We start from the raw sequence: 23,014 nt of genomic DNA, 5'->3' as shown, positions 1-23,014 counted from the left end.
AAGTTGATAAAGAGCATCTATGAAAACCCTGCAGTCGACATTATACTTAATGGCGAAAGACAGAATGCTTTGTCCTAAGATAGAGGAAAAGAAAAAAATGAGTCCTCCCAGCACTTCAATCAATATCATACTGGAAGTCCTAGCCAGCACAGTAAGGCAAGAAATGAAGAAGGCATATGGATAAAATAGGAAAAAGAAAAACTGTCCCTATTTTAGGTGACAATAATTGCCTATATAAAAAATCCCAAGGAATTTACACACACACAAAGCCCTACAGCTAATAAGTGACTTTATCAAGGTCACAGGATACAAGTCAACACACAATAAACAACTGTACTTGAATATATTCACAATGCACAATTGATAAGCAACATTAAAATATATTTACCACAGCTACAAAAAATTAAATACTTAAATGTAAGTCTAACAAAATATTACAGGATCTGTATGATGAAAACAAATACTAAGGAAAGGTATCAAATAAGACCTTACTAAATGAGATACATACTGTGTTCATGGGTTGGAAGATTAAGCATAGTAAAGATGTCAATTCTCCCCAAAGTTTTGTATAAATTTAGCACAATTCAAACCAAAATCCCAGCAGAAATTTTATGTATATATTAATATACATATAAACATATATAGAAAGAGAGAGAAAGAGAGAGAGGGGAGCTGATTTTGAAATGAATATAAAAAAGCAACTAAACCACAACAGCTGAAACAATTTTGAAGACAAAGAATAAAATTGGTGGAAACACTCTTGCATGTTTTAGGAGTTGCTATAAAGTTACAGCAATCAACACATTGTGGTACTGGTGGAGAGAGACACACATCCATCAGTAGAACAGGATAGAAAGAAAGTCCTGAAATAGCCACACAAACATGGCCGAGTGATTTTTGATAAAGGTACCAAAGCAATTCAATGGAAAAAGGATAGTCTTTTCAACTAATGTGAACAGGGCTTGACTCCAGCTCCAAGCTGGAAAACCTGTTTCCCAAATTCTGTGTCCTGGAGTTGATAAGGAAAGACAGCAATACTAATGGTGTTGGAACAACTGGACATCTACATGCAAAAATTAACCTTGACATCAATCTCACAGCTTACAGAAAAATTAATACAGAAGGCATAATAGACCTAAATGTAGAGCATGAATCCATAAAACTTGTAGAAGAAAACACAGGAAAAATATCTTCTTGATCTGAGGTTAGGCGAAAAGTTCTCAGACATGACACTAAAATACAGTTCACAAAATAAAAAAAGTGATACATTTGACTTCATCAAAATTAATAACTCTTGATCTACAAAATACTTTATTAAAAGACAAACCATATGCAAGGAAAAAAAATTTGCAAACCATATATCTGGTTAAGAACTTCTCCAGAATATATAAATAACTCTCAAAATTCAACAGAAAGCAAGCAACCCAAGTTTTAGAAATGAGCAAAAGACTTAGACACTTCACCGAAGAAGATGCACGGATGACAAATAACTACATGAAAAAATGATGAACACCACTAGGCATTAAGTAAATACAAATTAAAACCATGATCAGATGCCACTACACACAAATTAGAGCAGGTCAAATAGAAAACACAGACAATACCGGATGTTGGCCAGAATGCAAAACGGTACAGTCACTCTAGAAAATGCTTAGGCAGCTCCTTCCAAATTTAACCCTACATCATATGACTCAGTGATCACGCTCCAGGATATTTACCCTAAAAAATTAAAGCTCATGTTTATACAAAAATCTGTATGTGAGTGTTTATAGCAGCTCCATTTATAATTACCAAAAAACTGGAAGCAATACAAATGTCCTCGCATGGGTGAATGGATAAACTGTAGGACCATCCATACACTGGAATACTACTAGCAATAAAAGGAATTAACTATGGACACACACAATCACATGAATGAATCTTAACGTCACTACACTGAAGTAAGGAGGCCAGTCCCCAAAGGTTGTATACTACATGATTCTACTGATATGATACTCTCAAAAATGAAAAACTATAGTGATGGAAAACAACTCAATGGTTCCCCGTGGTGAGGGCTGGGAAGAGCATATGACTGAAAAAGGGACAGCCCAAGGAAGATTTGGGTGGTGACAATACTGTTCTTTATCCTGATCATGGTGTTGGTTACATGAATCTGTACATATGTTAAAAATCACAAATTGTACACAGAAGAAAAGATCAGTTTTGCTATAATGATAATTGATAATTATAAGAATCTAAACTAATAATGAGTCTGAGATGCATTTGCCTGTCTCTATCTCAACATCCCAAAGTTATCTCCAGATGTGAATATTCATTTTCCCCATCAAAACAGGAACTTCAAGCCTGTGGCTTTAGATGTGTTTTCAAATACACAAATTGCTTTTGAATTTTTATTTTGAATGAAAGGTTGCAGTGGCACGACATTTGATTTCCTACAGAAAAGAAAACCAGAGACAGGGGACTTTCCGAGGCAGTTTGGGAGGGGGCAGGGTGGCTGCAGGGAGAGAAGCTGGGTGGCTGCGGGGAGAGAAGCAGGGAAGCTGGGAGAAGGCCTGAGAAGTGGGGTGGAGGGGAGCTGCTTTCCCAGACTCTGATCCTCCAGACACAAGACACAAAGGAGGTTGCCAGATTCTAAGAGTAAAAGACTATTTTCCAGCAGAAGTTAAAAACCGGTTGACATTCATTTATCTGAGAGAAAAGTGGTAAGAATTTACATCCAACCTAACCATTAAAGGACTGATTTAGAAGCACTTAGAAGAAAAATTCATACCATCTTTAGCCTGAGAAAGTAATTTACCAGGTCTTTATTTCAGTTTTACTCTGCCAATGTTTCTTAGGACCTTAATGATTAACAAGTTCAAAAACAGAATTAGAACAAGATGAATTTTAAATGCAAAAGCCTGGTTCCATATCTGAATTATCTCTTACAAGCCAGCTAGATGTGATTAACTCTGCCACCTAGGGGCTACAAAAAGTTTTCCCCAGGGAAAAAATTAGAAAAGAAAACATTAACTCTTTCATGCAATTCTTCAAAAAATATTAATTCATTGATTGAACAAATATGTATTAATACCTCTCATGTGGCAGGCACTGGCAGCACTGGAAAGGGAACTGTGAAAAGGTTGGATAGTCCCCTGCCTCCCCCAACCCACAGTGACTTTGAGGAGTGAGGGCCAAGAAGCCACAACATTTTCCACTCTTCCGTCCGGCACGCCCCAGGCTACCTGCTCTGCTCCAGCCCACTGGTCACAATCACACCATTACATCCCCCAGGCCCCAGAATTACAGGGCAGGCGGGGTTTTTCCTACTGCTTCACTGTCTTCGGTCAGTTTCTCCTTGTCCCATCTCATCGGCTCTAGGACACAAAACTCAGGAAACAGGTTTTCCAGTTCTGAACTGGAGCCAACCCTGTCACAGTCCACCCTAGCTAAGCATCCACCATGATGCTGGCCTAGTCTTGTCCCAACCCTGGCCCAGTGAGATGCAGGGCTGCCAATTCATTGGGAAGGCCCTCTGCACTTGAAAGAATGGTTTGGAAACAATCTGCAGAAAAGGACCTTCGTGGAAACATGAGTGCTACCCTACAAGGAGCCCAGGAGTGGCCTCTCCTCCCTCCCACACCCAGTCAAGGCTAGGGGCACAGAGAAATCTGCCTTCTCCCAAGCAGAGGCAATGTGACCCAGGGCCCAAAGCAGAATGCCCTGAGAACACAGCTCCAGTTCCCCAGCACAATCTGGTCACCTTTAGCCCCAAAGACAAGGATTTCTTAAACGAGATATAAAAAGCACCAGCCATAAAGAAAAGGACTGATAAGTCCAAATCCACTAATGTTAAAATTTTCTGATTCTCAAAAAATGAAGGAAGGAAATGAAAAGATAAGCCACATAATCTGATTTAGTCAACACATAATTAACAAAGGACCAATATCCAGAAGGTGTTAAATTGAACCCTATGAAACTGCCATTTTTTGTAAGTCAAAAATGGTCAAATGCCAGCAATTTCACATGAAGAATTCTTATAAATCATTAAGGCAGACAACCCAACAGAAAAAAATGCCAAAGATCTGACACAGCACATAAGAGGAAGCTCAAATGGCTTCCTCTGGAATACTGGAAATTCATACCATCTTTAGCCTGAAAGAGTAATAACCTCATCAATAAACCTCATCAATAAACCAGGTAGTCAAATTAAAACCTCAGTAAGATAACATGAACTAAATCCACAATATTCCACAAAAATTAAAGTCTGGCAATACCAACTGCTGGTTAGGATGTGGAGCAATAGGAACTCTTGTACATTGCTGGCAGAAATGTAAACTGGTACAACCACTTTGAAAAACAGGCATGAATTAGCAAAGTTGAAATATATGACTTATGACTCCACCGGTGCATTTCAAGGTATACACCCAGATACACAAATTACCAAGGTCATGTGTACAAAAAGGAAATACATTGTTCATAATATCCCCAAACTAGAAACAAGACTAATATCCACCATCATTAGAATGGATACACCCATTGTTGCAAATTCCCAGAGCAGAAAATTACATGTTAATGAACAACCTACAACTACATAAAATTGAGAAAAATATACAAGACAAAAAACTTATCTTCAGTAAGACCCTGTTATAGAAAGTTCAAAATAGACAAAACCAACTTACATCCTTAGGAATGCCTACATAAAAGGAAAAAATCTAGAGAAAAGCAAAAAAGTAATTTGCACCAGTTTCCGGAGACAGGGAGAAAGGGAGGGGTTGTTATTAGGGGGTTGGGGGTGCTTCTGGGGCAATGAACTATTCCTTGATTTGGTGATACATTAAGTTTGTTTTATAAGTATTCACACAATTCTATATGCGTAATGTTCATTTGTATGTATACTTTATAATTAAAAAGAAAACTAAAGAACCCAAAAATTCTGCCAAAGTCAAATATCTTTAGACAAATCTTAAAGACAAAGGGAATGAAAATTCCATCAAAGTGGTGCAGTGACCTGAGTAGGAGTTTACAGATTATAATGTGACGTGAAAATCAGAAATTATATGAACCAAATCTAGGAGGGACAGCTAAACGGCCACCGCCTTTAAGTAACAATGTCCCTCTTTTAGACTCTAGAGAGGATTCAAGGGATCCCAGTAGTGTCCCATAGATGTAGACACACCCCAACAGTATTCTCTAGTTAAGAAGTTCAGCAAGGTGGAAACTCATTTTCCAAAATCAAGAACCACAATTTACGAAGAGAAATTATATGCTGAGCAGCACTTTTTGAGGCAGGAGATGGTAGAGAGGGAACCAGAGACTGGATACAGGAAGAATGAGTGAGAACATGAGAGCAGAAGCAAGGTGAAGGGGCGAATGAGCAAGAAATGAGATAAGAAGCACAGGCTGAGCAGCCAAAACAAAAATGAGATTTTTAAAAAGTGGGTAAGGAGCCCACATGACCAGCTAGATCCAGACCAAACCTGTCATGGGCAGCACCTCAGAGATGGGTATGCATGTTAGACAGAAAAAGTATACTTAAAATGTTCCTGTATGGTAATTAGCTACTTAAAGTTCATGCATATGGACTGCATATTATGCATGTACTTAAAATTATGGGATGGAGGTGACTCACAAAAAGTTGCAAGCGCACAAGCGCCAAAGTATTAAATAACTAAGCAACCCACCTGTCCATCAGAAGGCAGACACTGGCTAGAGATTAGGCAGTCTTGGCCAGAGAAGAGAAAAAATATTTACATGAATTCAAAGTACACCAAATTGACGTTGATCTCATTTCTCAGAAGTCAGTCCACTCTCCACTCTCTGAAAGTGTAATACTATGTGTCATACACTTTTGCTGCTTTGCTATCTGTGTGTATCTCGTCCAATTCTTTGTTCAGGACACCAAGAGCCTGGAGCTGCACGATAACACTTTCAAGGAGAACAAAATAAAACCAACATCAGGGATGCCGCTAGTTCCAGAAATGTTTGCGAAAGTCGATCAAATGAATTGGGTCATTTTTGTCATACCCAACTAAAGCAAAGTCAAAAAGCCAGGGGGAAAAGCACTCAGGAAAGATAGCATTGCTCCAAGAATGTAATTCTCCTCATGTCTAACTGCTGAAACCAACTATTGTAACCTGAGACCAGTTTTATCTACTGCTGCTGAGATAACTTGCTGCAGCTCTAGGACTCATTTTGCCCAATGCCATTGCCCACCAGTTGGAACTTGCCAGCTCCCCAGAGCCTTATTAGTGCCAATGAACTTTCTCAAAGAGCAATGGGTAACATTCGGCAAAATCTCCAGCCTTCTCTTTGTTCTTACGGTGTGCCTGTGTGTCCCAAGTGGCAATCCTTTCTTCCCAAATAAACTGTTAAATTTAGAGCTCAGTCTCTACGTTTTTATTTTGACTTCAATAATTTGAAGACAGAAAGAGTGGGAAACGCAGTAAAGGAAGCCGAGAGTATGAACTCCCATGCCACAGCTGAATTCATAAAGGACCACCGGGTTTGGAGGCCGGGTAATAGATGAGAGGAACTTTAGAAAGGCGGTGCTATCCCCAGTGAGCTTTAGGAACATATGTCTGTCCCTGCCATGTAGAGGAAGATAGCACCTGGCATTTTACCCGGCCACAGCACACACGCATTAAATATTTGCTGAGTGAATTCCAAACCAGGAGTGTTTCCAAACTCACCAAAGCTGCGCTACTGGGACACGAGGTGGCACTGTGCGCATTCACGGGATGGGGAGGCGGGGCTTAGCACAAGGCTCCCTCATCATTGGCTGTTAGAGAGTGAGTGGGCAGGCAGGTTGTCCATTGGATACCAAGATATGGCGGCTCCCTGACTGGGAGGACATGACCCTATACGCTTTAGCTCTTTGACTTGACCTTGGGAAGATAGGGCCAGCCAGCAAGGTGGCTAGGGAGAAGGCTGGGCCACAGACAGAAATTGAGGGTTGGGAGCCGAAGTGGAACTGGAGCTGGCGCCACCCTGTGGCCCTCCTCCACCCCAATCCCGGGGCCCTCCTGCCCCAGCATCACCCCGCTGCGCTAGGACCTACAAGGGCGGCCTCTGGGAGCCCTGTGCTTCACCTCCTCTCCAGGGTCAGGTTGCAGAAAGAACAAGCTCCTCCACCCTGCCTGGTGGACATGGAAGGAGGGCAAGTGTTGGCTGCTGTGGTAACTCGGGGTAGCCATGTTTTTGTGCAGTCATTCTGACCCCATCTCAATGGACAAGGATTGTCCCATCTGTTTCTACAGCTGTTTCCCAAATAGGTAGTGCTGTCCTAAGGAAGCACCCACCTGGCCCAACATGTTGGGTTTCTTTGTGGCTGCCTTGCCTCCCCAACCAATTGTAACCTCTTGGAATCAGGACTGTCTCCCGTGCATTTTCTTTTCCCTGCAGCCTCACCTGCAAAGGCTTCTGTGCCTTACCTGAGGTGCCCTAGCGAATGGGTCTTTTCGAACATTACCCACCTCAACCTAAGTCCTGGGCCAAGCCGGTTCTCTGCCTATTCAGAACAGAGTGTGTCTTTACTGTCATGCCATTACCTGGGCAAAGGAATTGCCGGACGGCAGGTGGCACAGAATTCCTTTGGAACTCCAAATTCTTTTTTCAGCTTAGTCTTCCCTATGATTCTGACATTTTCTGCCTGAAGGCAGAACACATGGGTTGAGATTGGGTTCTCAGAATAGAGGGGTGGAAACCAAAGCGGGTCTGCTTGAGAGGATTCCATTTTGAGCCTTCTTCCCAACAGAGTATGTGGCCAGCCCTGAAGACAAAAACAAAAGAAAGGAATGAGATCAAAGTATCTGTTCCCCTGGCTTCCTCTGTGCCGGAGCACGGCCTGGCTTGGCACTGTTCTGCCAAAAGCCACCGACTTGGTCGGGTGACTGTGTCCTGCAAGGCTCGCCCGATGTATTAGCCATGCCCTCTCCTTGCCTCTTCTCGCCTACCTAGGGGTGAAAATGGCTTCCAACTGCGCTTGGCCTCAAGGTGCTTCACCTCCCCTGGTGATGTCCTTGCCCCTGCCTCATTTTTGTGAATAGTCTCTTCATGAAACTCGATATTCTTCCTTCTGAGAATGCCGTTTCCTAGCAGGACCCTAACTGACTTTTCTGACTTTTCTTTTTCTTCACCTCTACTCTCCTTTGATCCTGGAATCAACTCCATTCACAATGGAGTACCTACAATTGCCAGCTACTGCACTAAGCACTGGCCATGCAGAGATAACAGGCAAAGGTTACAGTCTGTGGATATCTTAGGAGGCCAGGGCTATGATGGAGGTCAGCTCCAGGTAGGGGCACAGTGGAGAGAGGAAGATGATCAAGGGAGGCATCAGTCAGCAGCAACCAGGCAAAGGTTGGAAGGGGCAGAGTGTTCCAGGCAAGGGGTGTGTGCTGAAATAGGAGCTTAGGTAGGCTGACATTGCTGAGACTGGTGAGAGGTCAGACCCTAGAAGTACCCAGAAGCCAACATATCCCAGTGGGCGGCCTCTGGAGGACTTGGGCAGGGTAGCAAATGGCCAGATTCCCACTGTGGAAAGGTCATTTTAGCAGAGGCAGACAGACTATTTTTGGAGGAGACAAGTTTGGGAGCAGGAAAGCCAGTAGGAATCTACTGCAGGAATTTAGGTAAAACATAGCAAAAGCACAATCCAAAACAATACAGGTGGAAATGGAGTGCAGGAGATAGGTGAAGGAATTCTCAGGAAATAGAACTTGTTGGGGCATTGGGTGTGACCGGGAGGGGAAGAAATACGAATCTGGCAGGACTCTCAGATGCCTGGCTGGAGCATTTGGGGGTTTATGATGGCATTCCCCATGATAAGCAAAGCACAGAAACCTGTGGGGGCAATATGTTCTGCTTGTGGTTTGTTGAGTTTGAGGTACCTGTGGGCTAGGCAAAGAAAAATGCCCATAAGGAAAATGGGGATATGGGTCTGAAGCTCAGAATTGTCTAGACTAAAGGTATGCAGTTGATGATCATTTTCATGATAGGGGAGGAATGGTGTAAGCCAGGAGTATGCTAAGCTTCTGCTTCCATGCTTTCTATTGAACAATAATGAAAATGCTGAACATTTCTTGAGTACCGACTACATGGCAGGCAATATACCAGGTATTCCATAGTGAATACTTTGACCTCATTTATTAGAATCCTCACAGCAACTCTATGAGGCCCTGACTAGTGTTTTCTCCATTTTTGAACTAGGAAACTAAGGCTCAGAGAAGTTCAGAATTTGTCCAAGGCCACACAGCTAGAAAATGTCATAACTGAGATTTGAAGCCAGACTTTATGACTCCTGGTTCACCTCAGTTACTTGTTCTATAAAAAGGTCTTATTTTTTTTTCCTTCATGTGGTTTACCCCCAAGAACAGGTAAGCCTTAAAGATGAGACTAGAATTAACTGCCCTTTTCTTACAAACTCTCAGCTTTCAGATCTGTACCTGTTGATGAGAGAACCTCCAGATTTGTCCCCCACTACCAATGATGAGGCAAACACAGAGGGAGGAACCCCTTTGACTAAAGCTGAATTAACCCCTAACTTCTCTTTGAATGACCTGCATTCAAATCAAGTAAGCAGCTGTTCAAAGAATTCAGTCAGAGGTGTGACTTGTGCAGTGACAGCTGAAAATGCAAATCCTGATCTGTACCTCCCTGTTTAAAGCATTGCACTGGCTCCTCATTGCCTTCAGGATAAAGTCTAAATTCCCTCCACATCTCCTTCCCTACTCCTCCAGCATTCTGATTAGCTGAGCCAACTACTCTTACCCCAGTACAGACAACCTAACTGTGCAGAACTACTCACAATTCCTAAACACCATCGAGGGCCAAGCCTCTGCCTTTTGCCCCTCAACATTTACTATGAAAATTTTCAAAAATAAAATTTAAAAAATGTATAAGGGAATACCTATCTAGACATAAAATTAATATTTTCCTGTATTTGCTTTATCATGTATCAATTCATTTATCCATCCCATTTTTATGCATTTCAGAGTACATAGTAGACATCTGCATACTTACCCCTAAATGCTTCAGCATGCATATTATTAACTAGAGTTCCAAATTTGTTTCCAGTTCTTTTTTCCTTTTGTATGTAAAATTAACATACATGAAATTTTTCCAATTGTATGTAAAATTAACATACAATGAAATGCACAAATATTAGAGGCAGTGTATTAGTATTCTTGCTATGGTAACAAATCACCACATACTTAGTGTCTTTAAATGACATAAATTTATTATCTTGGAAGTCCAAAATCAGTCTGGCCAGGCCAAAGTCAAGGTGTAATCAGGGCGGGCTTCTTCTGGTATCTCTGAAGCCACAATCTGTTTCCTTGCTTTTTTCACCTGCTAAAGCACTCCTTGGCTCATGATCCCTTCCTCACATCACCAACCTCTTGCTTTCATAGTTACATCTCCTACTTACTCTGATCCCCTTCCTTCTTCTTATAAAGACTGTGATTACATCAGTTCCACACGGATAATGCAGGATAATCTCCCATCTCAAGATCCTTAGTTTAATCTCGTCTTCAGAGTCCTTTGTGCCATGTGAAGCAACATATTCACATCTTCCAGGAATCAGGATGTGACCCTCTTGGAGAGCCATTATTCAGCCTACCACATGCACATTTAATGAGTTTTTACAAATGCATACATTTGTGCGACCCAAACTCCCAGCAAGGGAGCATTACCATCACCCCCAGAACATTCTCATGCCCCTTCCCAGTCTGTCCCGCTCTCACCCTCAACGCCTAGAGGCAGCCACTGTTCTTTTTGCCTCTTCAGAACTTCGTATAGATGGCATTATCCTGCAAATACCTGGTATAGTGTCTGGCATGTAGTAAGTGCTCAGGAAAGAACTTCATCTTTTGAATCTGACTTCTCTTACTTGACACAATGTCATGGAGACTCATCCACGCTGCATGTTTCAGTCTCAGTCTGTTCCTTTTTATTGCAGAGTAATATTCCATCAAATAGGCTACAATCAGGTAGTTCACTTATTCATCCATTCTCCTGTTGACAGACTCCAGGCTGCTTCCAGTTTTTGTGTTTTTTTGTTTTTGTACAAATCTATGGGGTACATGAGAAAACTTGTTTCTTATGTACAATGTACAGTGATCAAGCCAGGGTATCCCGGGTGTCCGTCACCCAAGTACAATACATTTTGTTAAGTATAGTCATCCTCCTCTGCTATCACACAGTGAATTTATTCCTTCTATCTAACTGTATATTTACATGCTTTAACCCACTTCTCTTTGTTGATGGCTGCTGTGAAACCTCAGTTCTTGTCTTCCTAGTTTCAAGGAATTTAAACAAGAGACACACAGCAAAGGAGAGGCAGCATAGAGTAATTTATTGCAAAGGAAGAAGAATACCCTGAAAGTTAGGTGCAGAATAGACAGGATGTCTGGAGAGGGAGGTCAAGGTGGGCTGCCTGTGAGGATGAGATAGCAAAGACCTACTTGAGGGAGAATCCCTTTATCGAAGGCTTCCCTGATTATTCATGAGGGGATGGGAAATGGTGTTGTTAGGAAGCATGTTCTGGCTGGTCTTCTGGGTGCACATGTGCAGTACCTGTACGTGCTTGTTCGTCCATTGCATGTCTCATTAGCACCCTACATCTCCAACCAGGAGTGTTTTTTGTTATTATAATGAGCAAAGGGTCACTCTGAGGACAGGTAAAATGGAAATGTTCATGCTCTCTACAGGGGGAACTCTCTACTGGAGACAGCTTTGCTTGAATGAGCTTGGCTGCAGTGTGAACGCTGGGGCTTATTGTGTTGACTGTGAGGTCATCAAGGTTGCCAAATCCCAAGGACAAGGTAACTTCCTTGACTACCTATCCTGCCTCATCTTCATCCTCCCCCTTTCGCCAGATTCACACTTCCTGGTCTCTGTTCTTTATCTTTCCACTCTCTACCTCCATCTCTGTTCTCTATATTTCCACTCTCTACCTCCATATGATCAAATCTTTTAGCTTCCACATATAAGTGAGAACGTGTGATATTTGTATTTTTGTGCCTGACTTATTTCACTTAAGATAATGGCCTCCAGTTCCATCCATGTTGCTGCAAATGACACGTTTCATTCATATAGACGTGTCATATATGGTCTTTTTTATTGTAAGTGTGATCCTTTTATACCTAGTTTGTTGAGAGTTTTTATTATAAATTTTACCAATTTTTATCAAAAATTTTTATCAGAACTTTTATCAAATACTGTTTCTGCATTTATTGAGATGATCATATGGTTTTGTCCTTCATTCTGTTGATGTGATGTATCATATTTATTGATTTGTATATGTCGAACCATCTTTGCATCCCTGGCGTAAATCTCACTTGATCATGGTGTATTATCGGGGTTTTTTTGTTTGTTTTTTGTTTTTTGTTTTGAGACAGAGTCTCGCTCTGCCGCCCAGGCTGGAGTGCAGTGGCACGACCTTGGCTCACTGCAACTTCCACCTCCCTGGTTCAAGCAATTCCCCTGCCTCAGACTCCAGAGTAGCTGGGACTACAGGCACCTGCCACCATGCCCGGCTAATCTCACTTTTTGTTTTGGCTGCTCAACCTCTACTTCTTATCTTGCTTCTTGCTCATTTGCCCCTTCACCTTGCATTGTTATATTGTTAATTTTAATGTTTCTACTTTTTGATGGAAGCATTTATTGCTATAAATTTCCCTCTTAGCACTGCTTTTAGTTTTCTCACAGGTTTTGGTATGTTGTGTTTCCATTTTCATTTCTTTCACAGAATATTTTTTATTTCCATCTTAATTTCTTATTGACCCAGTGGTCATTCAGGAGCATGTTGTCTAATTTCCATGTATTTGTATAGTTTCCAATGTTCCCTTTTTGTATTGATTTCTAATTTTATTCCATTGTGCTCTAAGAAGATAATTGATATGATTTTGGAAAAATTGTTGAGGCTTCCTTTGAAGCCTAACATATGGTCCATCCTGGAGAATGTTCCACGTGCTGATGAGAAGACTGTATAGTCTGTAGTTGTTGGTTAGAATGTTCAGGAAATTGTTAGGTCCCTTTGTCTACAGTGTAGTTTAAATCTAATGTCTCTTTGTTGACTTTCTGCCTAGATGATATATGTCCAATGCTGAGAGTGGGTGTCAATCTTTGTGCTTCCGAACCTTGCTCCTTTGTTCTGTAATAATCTCACTGCTAGCATCTATTCCCCTCACACAGAAATCAGTCACCCTTGTCAGCCTCATTAGACCCAGTACAAAGGTCATTTGTTTTGGGAAACATTTCACAAACCACTGCCCCTCCCTGGGTAACTGGTGCACTCCCGCCTCCATGCCCTGTACATACCTCGCTCTCTGCACCTGACCCTTTTATGACCCTTACTTGTTTACTTGACCGTTGCTTACATACTTTGCTCTCTGCACCTGACCCTTTTATGACCCTTACTTGTTTACTTGACCGTTACTTGAGGACATCTGACTCTACACACTCCAGTTCATGCCCCCCAGAGCACAGCCAGGGCTTTTCATGTCTGTATCTCCACAGCAAGGTCAGTATAGTGTGGCTGTGCAGCTCTGGAAGCACTGCCACTCTCCCTTCCAATGAGATCTTGGTTCTCATTTCTTTTTTTTTTTTTTTTTTTCTTTTTGAGACGGAGTCTCACTCTATTGCCCAGGATGGAGTGCAGTGGCACGATCTTGGCTCACTGCAGGCTCCACCCCTGGGTTCACGCCATTCTCCTGCCTCAGCCTCCCGAGTAGCTGAGACTACAGGCGCCCACCACCAGGCTTGGCTAAATTTTTTTGTATTTTAGTACAGACGGGGTTTCACCATATTAGCCAGGATGGTCTGGATCTCCAGACCTCGTGATCTGCCCGCCTCAGCCTCCCAAAGTGCTGGGATTACAGGCGTGAGCCACCGCGCCCAGCCGATTCTCACTTCTTCATCTGTCATCTGATGACCCTCACAGGGTCATTGTGAGGAGTGAATAAAATATACACATGAAGCACTTAGCACAGTGCTGGGCACAGAATTTGCATCTGATTCAACTGGGGCATAAAAGGATGAAAGAACTTGTTAAATAATGACACAATGGCCCTTGGCCAGCAAAGCCTTGGTTTCTTTGCATTCCAGTTGGAGTGAGAAATCTGCTTTGTTCTGAAAACTGACCTGAGTGTGGAGGACAGACAAGTAGTGACTCTTGGCTCTCCAATCCATGAGAAGAGCTGCTGGCTTATATCCATAACTTATTTTGGGTTTTCTTCAAGGACACGGAAGTCCACTTCTTCTTGGAGGAAGGACGAAATTTAGTCCAATGTCTGAGAAGCTTCAATAGGCTGCCAGGGAAAAGAATTATGAGCTGCCTCTTTCTCTGGGACATATGTGCCATTGTTTCCCTCTCAGCACAAAGACTTTGCTGTGCCCTGGGGTACGGGTTTTGCTTCACTGTGAAACTGGCTCCAACATAGGCCTTGAGATTGCTAAATGTTCTCATTCTGAGCTAATCTAGAGCCTAAAGAGGTTAACAATCCAGCAACAACTAAGAAGAATATTTTGATGGAATTTCTCCCTGTCTTTGCCATATACTATATGCCTTTTTTCAGAGTACACTATTCATCAAGGACTTGGGCTTCTCGAACACCGTATTTTGGTTATAGACTTTTTTATTGCTTTTTTATGATTATAAAAATAAATACATGCCCATTGGAGAAAGCTGGGGAAAATGGAAAAGTATAACAAAAAGACAAAAATTACCCATAATTTCACACCCCAGAGATAACCATTGTTAATATTTTTGTATGATCTTTTCATTAGTGATAGATAGATAGATAGATAGATAGATAGATAGATAGATAGATAGATAGACAAATAAGTAGACTGACATACAAATGCATTAGGCACATTTTTCCCACAAGTGGAAAAACACCAATAATCAGATTTCTTGGTCTCGCAAGCCTAGTTGTTTGTTCGTTTTGTTTTGTTTTTGAAACAGAGTCTCGCTCTGTCACCCAGGCCAGAGTGCAGTGCCTCAATCTCAGCTCACTGCAACCTCCTCCTCCTGGATTCAAGCAATTCTCCTGCCTCAGCCTCCTGAGTAGCTGGGATTATAGGCACGCACCACCACTCCCGGCTAATTTTTGTATTTTTAGTAGAGACAGAGTTTCATCATTTTGGCAGTCTGGTCTCGAACTCCTGACCTCGTGATCCACCCGCCTTGGTCTCCCAAAGTGCTAGGATTACAGGCATGAGCCACTGTGCCCGGCCACAAGCCTCGTTTTTTACAGGCTACAACGTGACCAAGGTGGACTAAAGGAAAAGCTATACTGAAGAAAACTCCTGAACCTGCCAACTGGGAAGGTCCCAAGAGTCCAGACTGGGTGGTCATGTGGACCCTCATCCTTCACCTGCTCATCCTGCCTAGATAAGTGTTTGCTTAGCTCAACCTTCAGAGGCAGCAAAGACAGCAAACGTAACTCCAGAGACAGTGAATTACAACCCAAAGCCCAGGCATTGTTCTGGCCAATGTGGTAGGAGGTACAGAGATTCAAGTTAAGACCTACCTGCTCCCCTTTCCTCTTCCTCCTACATCCCTGTCAGGTCCTTTCATCTGAGCCTTGATTCCATGTGACTGTGATGGTTGGTTGGTTGGTGCCCATATTTGTTTGCTAGAGCTGCCAGAGCAAAGTATCACAACTGGGAGGCTAAAACAGCATACATTTATTTATCACAGTTCTAGACGCTGGAAGCCTCAGCCCAAGGCATCTGCGAGGTTGGTTCCCTCTGAGACCTCTCCTAGGCTTGCAGATGTCTGTGTTCTCGCTGTGTTCTCCTCATCACATGGTCATCCCTCTGTGCATGTTTGTGTTCCAATTACCTCTTCTCATAAAGACCCCAGACATATTGGATTAAGACTCACCTAATGACCTCATCTTAATTACTTCTTTATAGACCCTATTTCCAAATATAGTCACATTCTGAGGTACTAGGGGTATGACTTCAACATATGAATTTTGGGGGACACAGTTCAGCCCATGACAGTGCCTCACTAGGTGCTGGTGATACTTGATCCTGACCAGGCTGCTCCATCAACAAGAGTAACAAGTGGAAATTTCAGCTCCTTAGAATCAAGTATTTTAAAGATGAAAAATTTGAACTTAATGAGAATTTGCTGTTTAACTTTTAGAAGCAAGGCATATCACAACACCAATGACATTCTTCACAGAAATAACAAAAGTAATCCTGGAATTTGTATGGAAACACACACACACACACACAAACCCAAAAAGCTAAAATAAGCAAAAAGAACAAAGCTAAAGGCATCACACTTCCTGACCTCAAAGTATAATACAAAGCAATAGTAACCAAAACAGTATGGTACTGGCATAAAAACAGACACATAAACCAATGGAACAGGATAGAGAGCCCAGAAATAAATCTACACCTTCACAGCCACCTGATTTTCAACAGTAGTGCCAAGATAGCCAATGGAAAAAGGACAATTTCTTCAATAGAATGATGTTAGAAAAACTGGATATCCACAAGCAGAAAAATGAAATTCCCCCTTATATCTCACCATATTCAACTCAAAATAGATTAAAGACTTAAATCCAAGACCCAAAACTATTAAATGACTAGAAGAAGACCTAGGGGGAAAACTCCACAACATTGGTCTTGGAAATAATTTTTTTTATAAAATCTTAAAAGCATGGATAACAAAAGCAAAAAGAGCCAAATGAAATTACATCAAACTAAAAAGCTTCTGCACAATAAAGGAAACAACCAACAGAGCAAAAAAAGACAACCTAAAGACTGGGAGAAAATATTTGCAAAGTATACATCGACAAGCAGTTAATATCCAAAATACATAAGGAACCCAAACAACTCAATAGCAAAATAATAATAATAATAATAACCCAGTGAAAAATTGGCAAAAGACTTGAGTAGACATTTTGCAAAAGAAGACACACAAATGGCCAACAGGTGTATGAAGAAAGGCTCAACATCACTAATCATCAAGAAAATGCAAATAAACCACAAGGAGATACCACCTCACTATTATGGCTATTATCAAAAAGACAAAAGCTAACACATGCCATCAAAGCTGTGGAGAAAAGGGACACTTATATATTGTTGGTGGGAATGTAAATTAGTACAGCCGTTATGGAAAACAGTATGGAGGTTCCTCCAAAAATTAAAAATAGAACTACAATATGATCTAGCAACCCCACTACTAGGTATATATTCAAAAGAATTGAAATCAGTATGTTGAAGATATATTTGCATTCCCATGTTTATTACAGCAGTATGCACAATAACCAAAATATGGTATCAACCTAAATGTCCATCGAACGACAAATGGATAAAGAAAATGTGTTGTATGTATACACATGAAGTACTACTCAGCCATAAAAAAAAAAAAGAATGAAATCCTGCCATTGGTGATAACAGGATGAGCTTGGAGGACATTCTGTAAGTGAAACAAGCCAGGCACAGAAAGACAAATACCACATGATCTCACTCATCAAGATTCATGTGGAATCTAAAAAAAACCAGAACTCATAGAAGTAGAAGCTAGGCTGGTTAGAAAAGAGTGGGGAGATGGGGAGATGCTGGTCAAAGGATACATCATTACAGCTAGTTAGGAGGAATAAATTTCAAGAGATCTGTTGTATAGCAAGGTGATTATAGTTAATGACGATATATTCTCTTCTTGAAAATGTAGAAAATGGACATTATGTGCTCTTACCACAAGAGTGATAACTATATGAAGTAATGCATTTGTTAATTAGCTGAATTTAACCATTCTACAATGTATATGTATATCAAAACATCATGTTTCACACAATAAAAACATACAAGTTATGTCAAGTAAAAAAAAAAAAAAAGCAAAGCAGATTTCTCCAAGCACCATCAGTGCCTGCGTTGAGTTCCTTTTTATCAATGGAGCTGCTCCATGAATGGCTCTGAGTCTTGCCTGCACCTCGGAATCAACTGGGGAGCTTTTAAAAACACCCTACAAGCCCAGGTCCCCCTGTCTAAATCAGAATCCGAAGGTGGGACCCCGGGGCACCAATAGTTAGGAACACTGCCTGGGTGATTCCAAGGTGCAGCCAGTGGGGAGAACAGCCCACGATGGCTCTGGTCCAGGGCATGGGGCTTTGGGGGCTTTGCAGGGGCTCCACGGGGCCTCCACTGAGGTTCCTTAGGATCTGCATGACTCCCTTCAGTCAGCACCTCCCAGGCAGTGAAATCCAGAGACGGGCTTCCAGGCTGTGGTTGCCTCCCTTAGAAACAAAAACCTTTATAGAACAGGGACACAGTGAAGGGCTTAGGACAAAGCAGGGAGGTGGATGCTTGTGAGACCCAGGAATGTTGTGGAGCTCAAGCCTCTGGGCATCTTGTGCCCACATCAGTCACAGACAGAAAAAAACAGGAGAAGCAGCATATGGCCCATTCCCAGAGCAACAGAAAAGCCCAGGGATTAGTGAAACTTGGAGACATTGGTGGCATAGGAACCTAAGTGGGATGAGCTGACCTAATAACCCAGAGGCACAGCCTAGCCAAGACCCTGCTTCTGTGGAAAGTTTTGGAGCCCCATGGCAGAGGTCTTTCTACCCTGAGTGCCCACAAATCTCCTAAGCCCAAACCAGCTCATCAGCTCCTTCTATCACTCGAGAGAAACCGTGAATCACATCCATAGCAATGACAACCTGCTAAGGCACTTGGATGCTCATGCTAGGCAATGTCCATTCTTCTCCTGCACTGTGCAGTCAACGTCGTCCCTCAGGGGACCTGGTGGAAGTCCAGCAGCCCAGCTTGAGTGAGGAACCTCCTCAGTATCCAAAACCACCAGGAGCTCCTTCCAGTGCACCATTAAATCCCCAGTGGCAAGAAGCTCTCCTGCTGGAGACTCACATCCAAAATGGGGATCAGACACAGCACAAGCTGCTCCACTACCCCCGGACCCTACCCATGAGAGAATAAAACCTCTTCCTTCTCAAATTGGGCATAAGGCTCACTGTTCTTAGGTAGCTCAAACCCTCATTGGCTTTGTATCCTGAGGGTGCTAGAAATCATTTACTAACGAGCTGGAGCAAGGGCTTAGTCAAGACACCTATGCTGTAGAAAACGGGGTTCTTCTCCAGAGACTCTGGGTGCGGCTGGCCCAGAACGTGGTGCAGACAAAGAACAATTGCAGGGATGTAATTTTTCAGGATGTTTCAGGGATGGGCTTCTTGTTTGAAAAACACCTTTCTCAGAGGATTGTTGGGAAGGTGAAATGAGATAACACTCATAAAGCATTTAAAACGGGGTGTGTACCATGAGCAGTGCAGTCTATGTTGGCATGGTGGTCACAGTCACCCCCCCACACATGTGAGCTCCGTAGGTACAATCAGAGACACTATCTCAGTTTTCCTGTCTCTGTGGCTGTGAGCCTGCTCAGAGTGGGCCTGGGGTGCCCCTTCATCAAATAAACTTCTCCATGGCTTGAGGGCTCATCAAACCCACCACCTGCTGGGGCCACTGAGTAGAAAGTAGGGTATAAGCTTTAAGAAGAGACTTCCAGTGCATAGAATTGGGATTTATACCGGACAGGTTCCAATGGCTTCAAATCAGACACAGCACAACTATTGGGGTGCAAAAACTTTTTAAGCCCCACAAAAAGCTAATTTATCATACTTGAGCCCTGCCTTCTAGAATAAGTTACAACGCCACTGAGATGGTAAAAGATATACTCAGGGTCTAACAGTTGTTAGAAGATTTTTAAAGTTATGTAAAAATATGTACATGGGCCAGGTGCAGTGGCTCACAACTGTAATCCCAACACTTTGGGAGGCTGAGGTGAAAGGATGGCTTGAGGCCAGGAGTTTGAGACCAGCCTGGCCAACATGGTGAAACCCCATCTCTACTAAAAATACAAAAATCAGCTGGGTGTGGCGGCGCGTGCCTGTAATCCCAGTTACTCAGGATACTCAGGAGGCTGAAGCAGGAGAATAGTTTGAACCCAGGAGGCAGAGGTTGCAGTAAGCTGAGATGGCGCCACTGTACTCCAGCCTGGGTAACAGACTCCATCTCAAAAAAAAAAAAAAAAAAAAAAATTTACACGAACACACGTGTAAGCATAGCATGCTCCCTGACACAGTGAGTCTTTTTTCTCAAACACACATCCTAGCGTAGACACAAAAGCCTTTTTCCAGGAGCAGATTTAGGAGGGCTGCCTATGGCAGTGAAGGGTGCAGAGAAAGTTAAGGGCTCGGGACATAATTCATTGGCAGAGAAAAGTTCTCATTTGCCCCCACAACTCTTTGAAAGAAATGCCTCTTGTAGGTCTTAACACTACCTACCACAGGGAAGCAATGCCGTGATTGCTGCAGGTTTGGGGGCCAGAGAGACCCAAGTTCAAATCCTGGCTGTGCCATTTATTAGCTGTGCAACTTTAGTGTAGTAGGAACGATGCCTACTGTGCAGAGTCATCTCCAGGAGTGAACAAGATCATGTGCACAAGTCCCCAGCACAGGAGTGCCAGGGCCATCAGTGGATGGCAGGCATGCTCCTTGTTATTCGTTCCTTAACCAGACCCAGAATTTCTCAAGTTAATGTAAAAGGGACTCTGCTAACTGCAGAGAATAACTGACCATGGCCTCCACGTGTCCCCCTGAGTGTCACCTGCCTGCAAGGCCTGCCTTCCATTAACATGGATGCAGGGCACAGCTTCACTTCTCCTTAGCACAGTTCACACAGACTGAAACTTGTAAAGCCAAACTTGGGCACAAATCAAATGGAGAGCAAGGTTGGAACCTGGCTTGCAGCTCTCAAAGCTTCATCTCATAATGTTCTCCAAGCCCAGCCCCTCCCAGCCCTAGACCCCAGTTCTGGGGCTGGCTACTGACCTAACTATTTGCCTGGGCCTCATCCATCCCTCTACTCTGGTAAATAATATATGCTAATACCATGGTTTTTTTCTTGCTATTTATAAAATCCTACAGCCTTTAATGAAAAAATAAGTCCCTAAGCTGCAGAAAGAGCCCCTGGTGAAAGTTCCAGTGGTAAGAAGCTGCCAGGCTCTCCTGATTTTTCATGGTGCTGGTTGCAGCCTGGAGGTGGATTTTCAAATAGCCTGAGGGCTTCCTCTGGTGCTCACACAGGTGCAAATGTCAACCAGCCCCTTTTGTTTCTTCAGTTCTCAACCTCCCTCCAGACCCAGGTGCGGTGTCACTGCAAAGGGGCATTTGATTTTAAAGAAATTACCCCTGTCTAGCACTCATTCCTTCTGCCAATGGGGAGTTGTAGAAGAGGAAGGGGGTTAAAAGAGAAAATCATAACAGAAAGGAACTGGAGCCAGCAAGGGTTAAGCTCAGAAATAGGCATCTGAGACTTTGTCCTCAGTTACCTGTTACATTTTTGCTGCTGCCGCCAGTCTGCTTGGGGCCTCTCTTCCTGATGCCTCCTGATACCTGGCCTGGCAGCTCTCATCCTATCAACCTATTCATCTAACTTCATTCCCTGCAAGGGCTAGTTCACTGTCCACTGCCCTGTCCCCTCTCCCCGACCTTCTCAACCCAAGCCAATACCAGCTACATAAATTGCAAAGCCCAGTATAAAGTGAAAATGCAGGGCCCCTTGTTCAAAAGTTAAGAATCTAAAGACAGCAGTGGAGCGTTAAGCCAAGTAGAGAGTCTTTCTGAGTGTGAGACCCTGGGAGACTGCACAGCCGCATGGCCAGGAGCTGGTGCTGACTCAGACCACTCCCAGTTGTCTTGGCCTCGGCCTAAGGAGCCTGCCCTGTTGTATACTCTTCCCTTGAGTTGAGAGTTAATAGCATCCTTTGAAACCAGGTTACCTAGCATGTTTTTTTCTTAAAATGCCACATGGAAATTAAAACTTTTCTGACGTCTAGGTACCTAACACCTCTTCCATCTTCCTTGTCCACATCATCTGTTTATTAACTCACTCCAAAAACCAAAAATGAGCATCCACTGTATCCCGTGCGCTGTGTTGGTCTCTGTGGTTCTGAATAAATTAAGATAGAATCTACACAAGTATACATATGTAACAAACCTGCACGTCATCCACATGTACCCTAGAACTTAAAGTATAATAAAAAAAAAAAAAAAAAGAATCCCTGACCTCAAGGAAGCAGTATAAGAGACAGACTTGTGAACAAATAGTTACAAAGCCATATGACATGTGCAATAAGAGAGACGGGCAAGTGCCCTGGAACCAGAGAGGACAAGACAGCTATGTGGAAGACGTAAAGCGGGTTGGGACAGCAGGGGTAGCGGGTAGTTGGTGCTGAGCCTTGAAGCAAGAGCTTGCTCCCAAAATAAGAAGACAGAGAGCCTTGCAAAAAGGGAACAAAGCTGGCAAAGGCCAGGTGGCCCCGGTGAACCTGGCATGATTTGAAATAGTTCAAGCACAGGGTGAGGCAGTGTGTACCAAGAACAAAAGGAAGACTGGGGCTAGGCTGTAAAAGGTTTTTAATGCCAAATTAAATAGTTTATATTTTATCCAATAGGCAACTAGAACCCACCAGAGGGAGGAAGGGGACATGGTCAGCTCTATCTTCCAGCAAAAGCATGAAGGGCAGATTGGAGGTGCTCAGGAGGAAAGCCAGGGCGTCTGGAGGTAATTGCAGTTTCCAGGTCAAATCACAGGGGCTTAAATGTAGACCAGAAGTTCTCAGCAGGACAGCAGTTTTGCCTCCCAGGAAATGACTGGCAATGTTTGAAGACATTTTTGGTTGTCCTGATAGGGCAGTGGCTGCTTTTGGCCTCTAGTGGGTTGAGGCCAGAGTTGCTGCTAGATGTCCTACTGCACACAGGACAGGCCCATAAGCATGATCAGGCTCAAACTATCAATGGTGCCAAGGTTGAAAATCCTTGATGTAGACAATGATAGTAAAGATTGTGAGACTGGAGAGAAATCCAGAGCTATTTAGGAATTAGAATAGGAAGAACTTCAAAGCCAGTTAGATGCTGACAAGGAGCCAACTGCTGTATCTTGAAGGAAATTGCAGTCTTTGTTGTCGTTGCTGTTGTTGTTGTTTTGAGACAGGGTC

At 42.9% G+C, this 23,014-nt stretch overlaps 1 protein-coding gene across 1 annotated transcript in view; it reads left to right on the top strand.

Moving 5' to 3' along the window:
* Nucleotides 1-6,968: 6,968 nt before the first annotated feature.
* AOC1 (amine oxidase, copper containing 1) overlaps nucleotides 6,969-23,014 on the top strand; it is a 31,486-nt gene continuing 15,440 nt past the window's right edge. Inside the window, exons 1-2 of the mRNA XM_011984366.1 lie at nucleotides 6,969-7,121; nucleotides 9,411-9,554. The gene's annotated coding sequence lies outside the window, so the exon portion shown is untranslated. The remainder of the gene's footprint in view (nucleotides 7,122-9,410; nucleotides 9,555-23,014) is intronic.

This window comes from Mandrillus leucophaeus, unplaced genomic scaffold (assembly GCF_000951045.1).
Source record: "Mandrillus leucophaeus isolate KB7577 unplaced genomic scaffold, Mleu.le_1.0 Scaffold266, whole genome shotgun sequence".
NCBI classification, from domain to species: Eukaryota; Metazoa; Chordata; class Mammalia; order Primates; family Cercopithecidae; genus Mandrillus; species Mandrillus leucophaeus.
The sequence above is the reverse complement of the archived record's forward strand: the minus strand, read 5'-3'. Positions and strand labels throughout refer to the sequence as shown.